Here is a 12,328-nt window from a genome sequence, read left to right on the forward strand (position 1 = left end):
AAATGCAAGTACTATCCCACTTTGTATCAGGGACTTGAGAATCTGTGGATTTTGATATCTGTGGGGACCCTGAACCAATCCCCCTTGGTGTCTGATATCACCGATATCAAAACCCCCATGTATAACAAGTGTGTTATATATGCATAACAAGTTTGGAAGGGTACACACCAAATTGTTAATAGTGACTACTTCCAAGGAGGCAAGTGAAATTAGAAGTTGGGAATAAAAATGGGCTTTTACTTTTTTAGGCTATGCTTCTGCATTGTTTAAATATTTTCAATGAGCATTATTTGATATCATTAAAATATTTGAAGAAGATATTTTAAATAATATTTTTATTTTTATATCTTTCATGTTTTATGTAATATTTTAAAATTTTGTTTAAATAATGTATTAAAGACTTTTTTATTAGCTACTAGAGTGTGTTAGATATTCTTTGTTTTCTCTTGATTTCACTTTGTGAAGATAAAAGTAATTTACTAAAAACGAATGATCCTGTCCTATACAATAACTATATTTTCATATTTATAATGATATTCATAGCATAATGCAAATAATGTATAGTACATTTCCAGTGGGTTTTTATTTTCTCATTCCTTTAGGTCAAGAAATTGGTGAATTTCTTAGTATCCAAGATCTAAACCAAAATATATGACCAAAAGAAACATACTCGTTCTGGGTAAACAAACTTTGGAACTCTTTTTTTTTTTTTTTTTTTGGAGACAGAGTCTCGCTCTATTGCCCAGGCTGGAGTGCAGTGGCCGGATCTCAGCTCACTGCAAGCTCCGCCTCCGGGGTTTACACCATTCTCCTGCCTCAGCCTCCCGAGTAGCTGGGACTACAGGCGCCCGCCACCTCGCCCAGCTAGTTTTTTTTTGTATTTTTTAGTAGAGACGGGGTTTCACCATGTTAGCCAGGATGGTCTCGATCTCTTGATCTCGTGATCTGCCCGTCTCGGCCTCCCAAAGTGCTGGGATTACAGGCTTGAGCCACCGCGCCCGGCCCAAACTTTGGAACTCTTAACTGATTTTCTTAAATGTCCTCTGGGTTCCATGCCCCATATTGTCTTTATTAGTGAACTAAAGGGATCAAATTAGCCATGCACTACTCTTAGTTTCTTTTTGGCAGATAATGGTAGCTAAAGAAAAAGTTTTAAGGCAAAAGAAGATAAGCAAAACCTCACAATAAAATCATATTGATTACCAAATATAGGCTCAAATTCTATCTGATCTCCAAATGTCATTTAACAAGCAAACATATTAAAATACATATTTTCAATTCACGGTTGAATCTATAGATTTGGAACCCATGGATAGAGAGAGGTGACTGTGTGTGTGTGTGTGTGTGTGTGTGTGTGTGTGTGTGTGTGTGTGTGTGCAGTCTTGAGGAAGTCTTAGCTCTTCACTTTCCCTTCAGATGCTTCAACCACAGTCGTATCTTACTTGAAAGGTTCACCTGAGGCTTGAGGCAAGCATCGGGATTGGAAAGGCAGATTCTGTTGCCCCTGCAGGCAGCATGGGGCAAACAGAGCCCTCCAGAGCTTGTGGCTGGACGTGGGGTCACTTAGGGATTTAGACTAGGTCGTTATCACCAGAGAAACAGGTAAAGGTTTTCCTGGATTTTTACACTGAAATACTTTTAGCCAGTCCATATTTCTCAAATACCTTAATTCCACCAAGCACACTAGTCAACGGTCACAATTCCCACCAATTGAAACTCATTTCTGACATTCCAAATGCTAACTGGAGGCTGTTGGTGGAGAAATGGTAACAACAGGACTTGAAACGGCCGATTCTGATGTGGAGGTGCCCTCTTTAGAATGCCAGCTACACTGTTGGTCTCTCAGATTTTGAATGGTTGATTAGATGCTAGCAGCATCTGCGGGATAGTTTAACCTAAGTGTTAAATAACACACACGATATCGCACCCTATTTGCTCAAGTATTTCAAATTGCAGGCATTAATACAATTAGCAGTCCTTATAGAAAATTCTCAATTTCTTGATTTGTGGTTAATCAAAGTCAATCTTTTAAGTGTAGTCATAATCACCTATATTTTGAATCACCTGTATTTTATTCCATTCTAACTAAGGAATGATAGCATGTATTGAATGCTTATGCTAAGCTCTGTGGCAAGCATTTTGCGTACATTCACGCACTAAATCTGTACAACAATCCTAAGATGTGTACCCTTATTACCTATTCAACAATGAGAGACTGCAAGCAACTTGTTCAAATTCACACAGCTTGTACCATCAGAGCCAAGATTAGAATTCAGGCATTTGGGACATTAAGTGCAGTTTTTTTATTGGACTCGAAAGGGAGCACACTCTTATCCATGAAGTCATACTGCCCCCACTGGCTGTGAAATACTGTGTTCTTCGTTTACTCTTGCGGGAATTTGCAAATTGTCTGCAACCTGTTACTTTGTAAGGCCTCCTCCCTTGATGTGCAGTAAGTTCTGCTTCCTCAGTGTGCTCAGTGTGCTCTTCTCTCTGCAGAGCTGATGTTTAACAGTCAGACCTGGCTGTTTGCAAAAAAGAAAACAAACTCCCCAAGGAGCCATATTCATTGCCCCTAGGATCCTTCCTACTTTGCCCCTTCAAAAACCACTGTGGGCGTTTGCTGTTGAAGCTGCACACCCACTCTGTGCGTGAAGCTGGACTCTGTGTTGTTTTTGTTTTTGTTTTTATTTTTTGTTTTTTTGACAGGATCTTGCTCTATCACTGGGCTGGAGTGCAGTGGCATGATCACAGCTCACTGCAGCCTCCACCTCCTAGGCTCAAGTGATCCTCCCACCTCAGCCTCCCCAATAGCTAAAACTCCAGGTGCATGCCGCCACGCCTGGCTAATTTTTAATTTTTTTTGTAGAGACAGGGTGTCTCTGTGTTGCCTAGGCTGGTCTTGAACTCCTGGGCTCAAGTGATCCTCCCACCTCGGGCTCCCAAAGTGCTGGGAGTACAGGCGTGAGCCACTGCGGTTGGTCTTGGACTCTGCCTCTTGTATATGGTCATTTAAGATGTCCTGTCATTGAAAAGAAAGGGAATGATGATTGCAATATCGGTCCCTCACTGAAGGATGGCATGACTGAGGACCAGCAGATCTGTCCTAATGATTGTTGCTGTGCTCAGTTTATGAACTTGTACTGCACTTACACCTAGATATTACTTGGAACGGTTAATTGGCTTCTTAGGCCCTGGAATTTGGGAGGAAAAAAGAGAGAGAGAGAGAGAGAGAAGACTCAGACATCGTGCTTTTTGCTTTGCCATCTGCTATAATTCTTAAGGGCATTTTTAGGTCCCCAATATGGGTAGTGCTGCTGTTTGTTCCTTTCCAACGCTGATAGGCTCAGGCACACAGGTTCTGGGCTTTTGATTATGAAATTGATCAAGGGTGGATGAGGGAGATTTCTGGCACCTTCGAGTCAGTGGTTGTGGCCAGAGAGACCATATACATTTGAGTAGGTTGTACACTGCACAGCTCTAGGTTGTCCTGGTTCTGGAGAACGCAGGTGCCAATATGGGGGTACCACAGAAGTCCTGAGGTCCCCACCCAAGCTCATTCCACTCCCCAATATTTTCCTTCCTTTGCCATAAATTGAATCCCTATCTAAAACTTCTCTTCTAGACATGCTTCCTGACCACTAGCAGTCTGGTGCCTATCACCAACATGCTACAACAGTTGTCTTGTAGCTGTGTATGTATTTTAAATGGCTGCAAAAATGTTTCACTATGTGGCTGTACCATAATTTATTTGTCAGTTCCCTATTGGTGAGCACTGAGGTAATCTGCAGTCTTTTACAATGACAAATGCTGAAATTAAAACTTGAATATGTGTGTACACCTGTCTGCAAATACCTCCAGGAAAAATTCCTCAAGATGGGATTTCCTAAGACATACCTCCCTCGAGTGGTATGTCTTTCTAGTTGCCTCTAGCACTCTTCCTGTTTTTAACCCTGTCCTCCTAGTTCAGCCTTCATGACCTCTTGCTGAAATCATTGCCATAGCCTCTTGAGTGCAGCCATCTGCCTACGCTTCCCTTTACAATCCATCCTTAACACGGTTTCTAGATCTCACTGCTCAGGTGTTACACCTGTGCTCTAAAACCCCCCAAGGGTTCACAATTGCTGCCTGAGCCGGTATGAACTCGCTATACCCTCTCCCAGCATCCAAGGCCATCCCATATATGGTTCCGCCCCATCTTTGGTGACTCATTTGCTTGATTTCCCCCACGTGTTGCCTGTGCTTCAGCAGTACCAGAAGGCTCCTGAGTCCCCGAGCTTGCCTTGCCTCCTGTTTCTTTGGGTGCCTTAGAGCTCACTCCCTACTTGGAAGTGTCCTTCTCTCGCCAGGGTCCTCCCTCGTCTCTGCCTGTGTACCCTCATGCTACGACCCCGTCCTGTTTTCTAGATTCTCCCACTCCCACTCCACAACCTAGACTCCTTCCACATCCCCCTGTCCTCATATCCTGCTTTTGGTTATAATTTCATATCATGTACCCTTGCAGACCACCTGCTCAGAGACAGCTGGCAGCATGCATCCTCTGAAGTGGCTAGCACAGAATGTCTTGCACATTTTAGGAGGTTTTCTTTTTTTTTTTAAGGATTTATTAGATAAGATCTTTGCAGTTGACAAATTCTCTTACCCAAAATTGGCATAATCCTTTAACTTGGGGAGAAGAGATCACACACATGAAACTATTATGAAAGTAGTGAATTTCCCAATATATTTAGTCAAGAGCACACAAGCTCATTGGCAGTGAGGTTCCAGGAAGGGCAGGAGCAGGAGCAGCCCGTATCATCTGCCTTTCCTGGGCATGCAGGGTCACAGATGCCTGTCACACAGTCTGCATTGAGCAGGGCCTGCTGGATTGGAAAGCTGACTTCTGACCAGCTACAGCAAGCAAGGACTTGCAACACCATGTGGGAAGAATTTACCCTAACAATCCATGTGCTTTCATTAAAGGGATGTTTACAAACATCCTGGTTCTTGACTCAAGTTCATTGTCACAGAATGACGTTCTCATGGAGGAAGTGGGAAAGGGGTGGAATTGGGGGGATGAGTGTAGAAAACTGGATGAAATCAGAGGACCCTGAACAAAATCTCTCATGTCACTTTCAGTGACTCAGAAAGCCTCTCTCCCTACAAATCCCTACAAGGTTGAGACACGCAGGCACACTCAACCTTCAAGTATCTGATTTTACAACTTCAAACTCAGGCTTCTCACAATACTCTACATTCCATCTCTTAGAGTGAGTACCTCTTATCTAGTTCAAGGTCTCATTCATTCTCTTATTTGACAGACACCAATTGTGTGTGTTCTTGCCTATAAGGAGCTCACTGACTAATGGCAGATGCCAATTCTAGGGTTCTATTGAGTGAGAGTGGAAGGAGAACTAAGGTATCAAATTTTTACTACTCAGCCCCACTCTGCCCTAGGCTTACTTTGTATTCTCCCTCACTGTGGAGCTCAAACATTTAAAATCTGAGTGACTGTTATCCTCAGCATGCACTGTATACTCTGCACCTTATTCCTGGAATCCTTTTATCTTTGGCTGTCCTTATCACAGGCAGTGGTAGTTTGGTATCATCCTCTGCCAGATTAAACATATATATTTATTTAATATTCTCTCTGTTGCTGAAAAGAACAATGCGAATGTTGCATAATAACAACAAAGTTCTTTATCATCTTTATTTGATCTGCTGTCATCTGTGGGGTCTCCAGAGCATACTCTGTGCCTTTCATGTTCGTGGACACTGTCGAGAAATAAAACTGAGACTCGAATCCAGATCCTCTGACTCTGAATCCTAGTACAGTATTCCAATATTTAGCCTTAGTTTAGGAACATTCACTTTCTCTATTCATAGTAAACGTGTGGCGTCCACTCACTGATAAGGTGGGATTACCATTGAGCATGCAGAATACGAAAGTCTACAGTGCATTGTTTGTCGTGCTCACTTATAGAGCAGACTGATTGTTCCACAGTCACCTGTTCAACCCCACTTGGTAGCAGTTAACCCAGACAAGCAATCGCCTCTCATCTGGAACCTGAAATGCATCCCATGCATTCTCCTCATTCACCAAGTTCATTGGCAATGTAAATACCAGCAAATCCTGTTGCCAGCTGAGGGTGTAATGTCATCCGTAATGTCATCCGAATGTGAAGGATGACCTGAGTTTTCTAAGGCTACAAAATTAAATGTGCGCTACTTTTGTTATGTCCTATTTTGGCATTTTCTCCTTTTCCGTTTTCTCCTTGCAATTGGTTTACACAATTTTAACAGATTAAAAATTATTTAGTCCCGTGTGTGTGTGTGTGTGTGTGTGTGTGTGTGTGTGTGTTTCAGTCATGGGCATCTTCTTTGGAGTCTTATTAGGCATGGAAAAACCGAAGCTTGGTTTAAAACACTTGCTCCCTTCCTGTGAAGTTTTAGGCTGACTTAAAATGGGATGTGTTATATAAGGAAGGCACCTGACACTAGTGGTGGGGGTGTCTAGGAGAAGGAGCACCCCCCTTGGTTTGTGATAGACTGGCAGCATTTCCTCTGGTATGTGCCAGAGCGGCAGAGCCAGTTTTAAAAAGAGGATTTATAGGAAATCCAGCTGTGAGTTTTCATTTTTTTCTCTTAGAGCTGGAGGCGGGGCCAAAACCAACCTCAAACCAGGCACACCATTGATCAGGCTAGAATGATGTGGACCAGTCTCACAGACAACAGCCAAGCTCAGAGGAAATATTAGCTGGCAGAGATAATGAAGAGAAAACATTCGCTGACAGATGCACCATCTGTCAGTTTCTGAGGAGCAGTTTTCAAGAAAGCTGAAAATGAATTGAAGAAGAGAGGGGTTTTGTTTGAAAGGTACAGCAGAGCCTAAGGACAATTTTAAACAAAGTAAGTTTGTGTTCCATAGAAAAAGAGGTCGTGGTGGTGGGAAAGACAACAGTTACTTCCTATGTAGATTGTGAGTTTTGTCATTGATATAAAAAGTTTTCTTTGTAGTGGACTTGATATTTACAACATTCTCTTAACAAGAACTTGATTTAAAATTAAAAAGCAGTGACTGTCATTTTGGCTACTCACTCTAGAAACATTTGCAAGTTACAGTTAGATTTATTTTACGTTTATTTAATCTCAGAGAGAACTGTTTTATCTCAGACTACAGATATAGATAAGGCCTTCCTTCCTTCCTTCCTTCTTTCTCTATTTATAACAATGGGCAAAATTATTTGTATCTTTCCTCAAAGGCAGTTTATTAAGAAAGTGACCCACCTTTCAGATTGACGAGGTTGGCAGTAAATACTTTGTATTAGGATGCTTAATTCCATGGGCTACGTTACTTAAATAGCTATGAATATGACCTGGACTTCTACGAGCCTTCCAAATAATGTTATTGGTGTTGACATCATTTTTAAAGGAAGCTACTTCTGGATCTTCTGTAGTTTATCTTTCTCAAAAAGTCTCTTCCCCTCTTTCAGAACATAAGCTACCATATGAAACAATCCTGCTATTTATGTTTAATACATTTTCCAACGGCTTCGTTTTCAAAGTTGGACTTGGGCTGTTCGTAATTGTATGTTACATCTAAGTGGTTTGCGTTCGATGTCATATGTCGCATGTTTTATTAGACCAGGATTTGTCTAATTCCAAGGGGATCTAAAGCAGTGATTGAGAATCAGATTCTATGAGCGATAGCAGAAAGTTTTCAGGAGGCTCACAGGAGCTCCTTTATTGGAAAAAGTCAGTTCTCTTACAATTTACACAGGCGGAAAGGGATTTATTTTGCATCTGCGTTAGCAGGCTGTCTAGTCCAAACCAGAAGTGGAAGCGCTGGCTGTAAACTCGCCAAAGTAGAAACCACTCAGTGTTATGGCCCAATATGGATGTCAGAGCTCTGGAGCATGTGTGGGAAAATGGCCACAGGCCAACGTCTGGAATCATTTATCTTCCGGTAGAGCCTAGAGGACAACTGTTTTATGCATTTTACAGAAATCCTTGCTGATTGATTTCATTTACATAGAGCTGGTGCAGAGACTAATGGTGAGGACAACTAAAAATGGGAGAGAAATATTGATCTATTTCTGCTTTTCCTGACATCCTGGTCTCATTAGTGTTCTTAGCACCTTTGAATGAGATTATGCCGTTACTGACAACCATATGGTTTCTACGGGGTTCTTTCCACGCGTCTCCTAAGAAATGCCACATTTATGTCTTTTCTTATTGGGGAAATCAGAAACTGAAAGTTGAAGGTTTTGTCGTACTGTCTTTTCATTAGCTTAGCCTGTTTCCTACAGTCTGAATGTGAAAAATGAGAGGAAGGAAGTATCAGTAGACAGAGTTCTTTGTACACTCCGTGCAACCTACGTAGTCATTTAGAGATGTGTGACTGATACTCTTTGTGCAATACTGGGACGTACTGCTGTTGATGTGTAGATTCATATCTGCCTGTGAAGGAATCATCTATGCCAACCAGTATGTTCTGCATGAGCTAAACTCACATGTGCTGACACATGCTGATATGTGACAAGGTAGCATCCGGACCTGTTTTTCTAACGTGTAAAAGAATTTTGCCAGCCTCTGACAGTACCCACGTCAGACCTTATGGAGACGTTTTTAATTGATTTCAAGGACCAAGGTAACAGTCAGAAGCCTTGGATTTCAGACACTACCCTTATGCTGCCTAATTTTGTGACCTTGAGGAAGATAATTAACCTTTTGATAAATCCATTTCACTGCTTACAAATATAGTGAATAATTATAGCCATTTTTGTCTCCCAGAGATATTTCAAATGTCAGTAAGACATTTATAATGCATCTTGTGCTATTAGCTTTTGGTACGTATGCCATTAATGAAATTGCCTCCACTCTCTTAGACAGAATTTCTACGTTACACTGAAAAAGCTAAAAACTTTAGCCTTTTAAAGTTAAAACAAAATTAAAACCAAAATTCTATAATCTTACATAGTAGTACTTTTGTTTATTGGAGGCTGCTCTTGAAGGTATTTGCATCTATTTTTTTCTCTTTGTGGAATAGTTATTTGATTTTCTCATCAGGATTCTCAGCATTGTGTAAGACTAGTCATTTCCTCAAACAGGTTGAAGTTTTAAAAATCAGGCTAAAATTGGTGTGATGCTGCTTTGATTTAGTATGATTGAATATATATATATTTTTAAATTCCCTAATGTAAAGAAAGTGGATAATAGTACAGATTAAGGTACATAATATTTTCTCACATTTTATAGATACATAGATATACTATAAAAATAAATATATGCTAATCTTCATATATATATGCACACACATGCACTTCATCTTTCAAAATCATCCAGTAAAAGTGATAGCATAGCAGCATGTAAGATATTAAAAGACAGGAGCGATTAATGTGTTTTCATTTTAAATCCTTTTCAGTTTACATGATGAACATGATCTCAGCTTACTGTAGTGCAAGGGACATCAGAAGCCAGACCTGCAGTCTCAGCTGCCAGTACAGAGATTCTAAGGGCCACCACGCACCCTGTTCTGTGCACACAGGTGCGTGGTGGCCCCTAGAATCTCGAAGCGTGGCAGCCTTGGGAGTCACGCCATTCAACTGTGCCCTTCTGCTGCAGCGTGGGAATCAGAATGTGTGCCTTACCGCAGGAGGTGTTTGGGAGGTTCATATGACATGATGCTCATGAAAATGCTTTGAAAACTTTCAGGCCATTTAAAGTCGCTAATTGAACTTCGACAACTTCTTTGTTCCTGGAATACTCCTTTCTTCCCTTTCTTAATAAATTCTGCCCATCATTCAAAGGCTTCCCTTAATCTTTTTTGATTTCCTCAAAGGTATGTTTCTTTGGAGCCCCCAGAGTCCCTCTCAGAAAGAGGAAGCTAGTGAATTTTGCCACCCATGTCCCTCCTGCCTCACCCACCAGATGACTTCACTATTACACCCCGTGTTTTCACACGTCCACGCTCTGCCCGGTTCTGTCCCTGAGCTCCACTAAATATTTTCTCTACCACTTGCCAATGTCGTCCTCCTCCAAAGCTACCTTAAATATCACTTGCCTTTGAAACCGTCCCCACCACCAGTCCTCCACAGAGCTAGAGCCTTCTTCATTCATGGTTCCAGACTTCTAATCAAGGCTTTATCTTGTTCTACTTCTTTCTTTCTTTACACATCTTCCTTCCTCCCTAGGCTCTGCAAAGACAGGCCAGGTACCATGCTGCTTTGACTCCCTGGTGTTTGCTGTAGTTTCTCATGTCTGGTTGGTGTTCAAGTAATGTTTGTTGAATGAATGAGAAAGTCAGTCTTTCCATATCACTTCTTTGTGGGATCCTGTCATTACACACTTTCTGGGACAGAACCCTGGTACCCATTTGTGTGTCTGGAATAAATTGTCCCTTACGGCATAACAGCATACAGACTGTTTTCAGCTGGGAACCTGAGGTTCCAACAACGCAAAACCCTGCATCTAATCACCAGCAGATTAACTGTTAACCTACTAGTCCTATCTGAATCCTACTAATCATAGTTAGGTAACTAAACATTAAAACTATCGTCCAACTGTCTCTATTCTGAGAGAGCCTTGGCATATTTGTGACTAGCTGTGTTTTAAAAAGAAAATCTGACCATCTTTTTGAAAGGCAGTTTGGCAGCATTTATCAAGATCCTCTGATCCAATAATTCTCCTAGGAAATTATCCTAACGAAATGGTTTCATAAAAATGTAGACCAAGCTTTCCGAACAAAGATGTTCAGCATGATATTATTTATAAATAATATGAAAAATGGCAAAGAAGTGACCAGTATTACTTTTATAATCAAATTAAAATTCTTAAGAATCCAAAGGTTGCTTGACAGATTATGTACTAATTATGTTGACCATAAGGCCTCCGTTTTTAGGTTCTTTACACAGAATCAAGGATATACTTGGAACAATCAAGTTGAGCAACTTCTTACCATGCTTCCAATTTTACTACTCTCCCTTCTCTTTAAATTTAGAAAAATGTTGAAAATAAGGTAACCTTTGAGGTCAGAATTTGCAAATTCTTTGACAGAGTAATCTGAGCATCAGAAGGGGCCTAGAAGGCCTGCCTCAACCATTTTCATTCAAAAATTGACTGCATGGAGAGCTGGAGATTCAAACTGGTTTAACTTTGCTCTTGAGCTGAGGTTTAAAACAGTTGAAAAAAGGCTGAGAGCGGTGGCTCATGCCTGTAATCCCAGCACTTTGGGAGGCCGAGGCGGGCAGATCACGAGCTCAGGAGATCGAGACCATCCTGGCTAACACAGTGAAACCCCGTCTCTACTAAAAATACAAAAAATTTAGCCGGGTGTGGTGGCGGGCGCCTGTAGTCCCAGCTGCATGGGAGGCTGAGGCAGGAGAATGGCGTGAACCCAGGAGGCGGAGCTTGCAGTGAGCCAAGATCGCGCCACTGCACTCCAGCCTAGGCGACAGAGTGAGACTCCGTCTCAAAAAAAAAAAAGAAAAAAAAGGTTAAAAAGAAAACTTGAGTCTATTTGTTCAAAGACTATGAAGAAAAGTATGTGAATTATGGAAGTTTTTTGGTAATCGCTCATTTAATCTCTTTTTACATGGAATAACTGGCAGAGGTAAAACCATGTTATCATAATAGTTTCTGCATGTTACATCGGGATAAACCGCAGAAGTACCAGAAATAATCACTGACCAAAATGGGTTCGTGTAGTCGATGGAACACGGGATTTGATGGGGCCATGCCACTGAGATACGCCGTCTGTCACCACATCTGGGCTCAGTGTGGGAGGGTCTCTGTTTCCAATTCTTGGAATAATACTTAAGGTGCATCCCCACTAATAGTGGCACCCCCTGAAGCTCTCAGTACAGGGGTCAGAGCTAAGGATTGCTAGTGGGCAGGAACATTTCCATCTCATCCCCAAAGTGCAGAGAAGCACATTGCTTCTTTAAGCTTGTTTCTAAATGGTCCTGTTTGGTTGTGTTCCACGTGCAACAACTGAGTAAGTGGGTGCAAGTCCTCTGCTTCAGAGAGTTCACTGTTTAAAAGGTGAAGGAGCGCCAACTTCCAAAGTGAATAGAAACACAGTAATACATATACAGGTAAGTCCCCCAGCAGGGCAACAGCCAAGCACACATGCAATGTCAGTGGTGGCAGGTTAGGGGTAGAAGGAGCAAGGGAAAGTGGAGTCCTGAGAAATTCACTACAGGGAACTTCAGTGTCAGTGACCAGGAGAGCACCTTGAAGTGATCTCGTTGCTGGTGACGCTTTGGAAGACTGAAGCAGCCTTCACGGGGCTGGCACAGTGGCTCCCGCCTTGCCAAGGGCTTCCACATACAGATGGTGGGTGGCACAG

General features: G+C 41.7%; 1 protein-coding gene across 5 annotated transcripts in view; it reads left to right on the forward strand.

Moving 5' to 3' along the window:
- Positions 1–12,328, forward strand: part of STARD13 (StAR related lipid transfer domain containing 13) — a 346,341-nt gene that overhangs the window by 232,935 nt on the left and 101,078 nt on the right. Inside the window, exon 1 of one of the 5 annotated variants that reach the window (XM_010367051.2) lies at positions 6,657–6,888. The exons of the other annotated variants lie outside the window; for them this stretch is intronic. The gene's annotated coding sequence lies outside the window, so the exon portion shown is untranslated. Of the gene's footprint in view, positions 1–6,656; positions 6,889–12,328 lie in introns of those variants that run through there. 5 annotated transcript variants of the gene reach the window in all.

This window comes from Rhinopithecus roxellana, chromosome 18 (assembly GCF_007565055.1).
Source record: "Rhinopithecus roxellana isolate Shanxi Qingling chromosome 18, ASM756505v1, whole genome shotgun sequence".
NCBI classification, from domain to species: Eukaryota; Metazoa; Chordata; class Mammalia; order Primates; family Cercopithecidae; genus Rhinopithecus; species Rhinopithecus roxellana.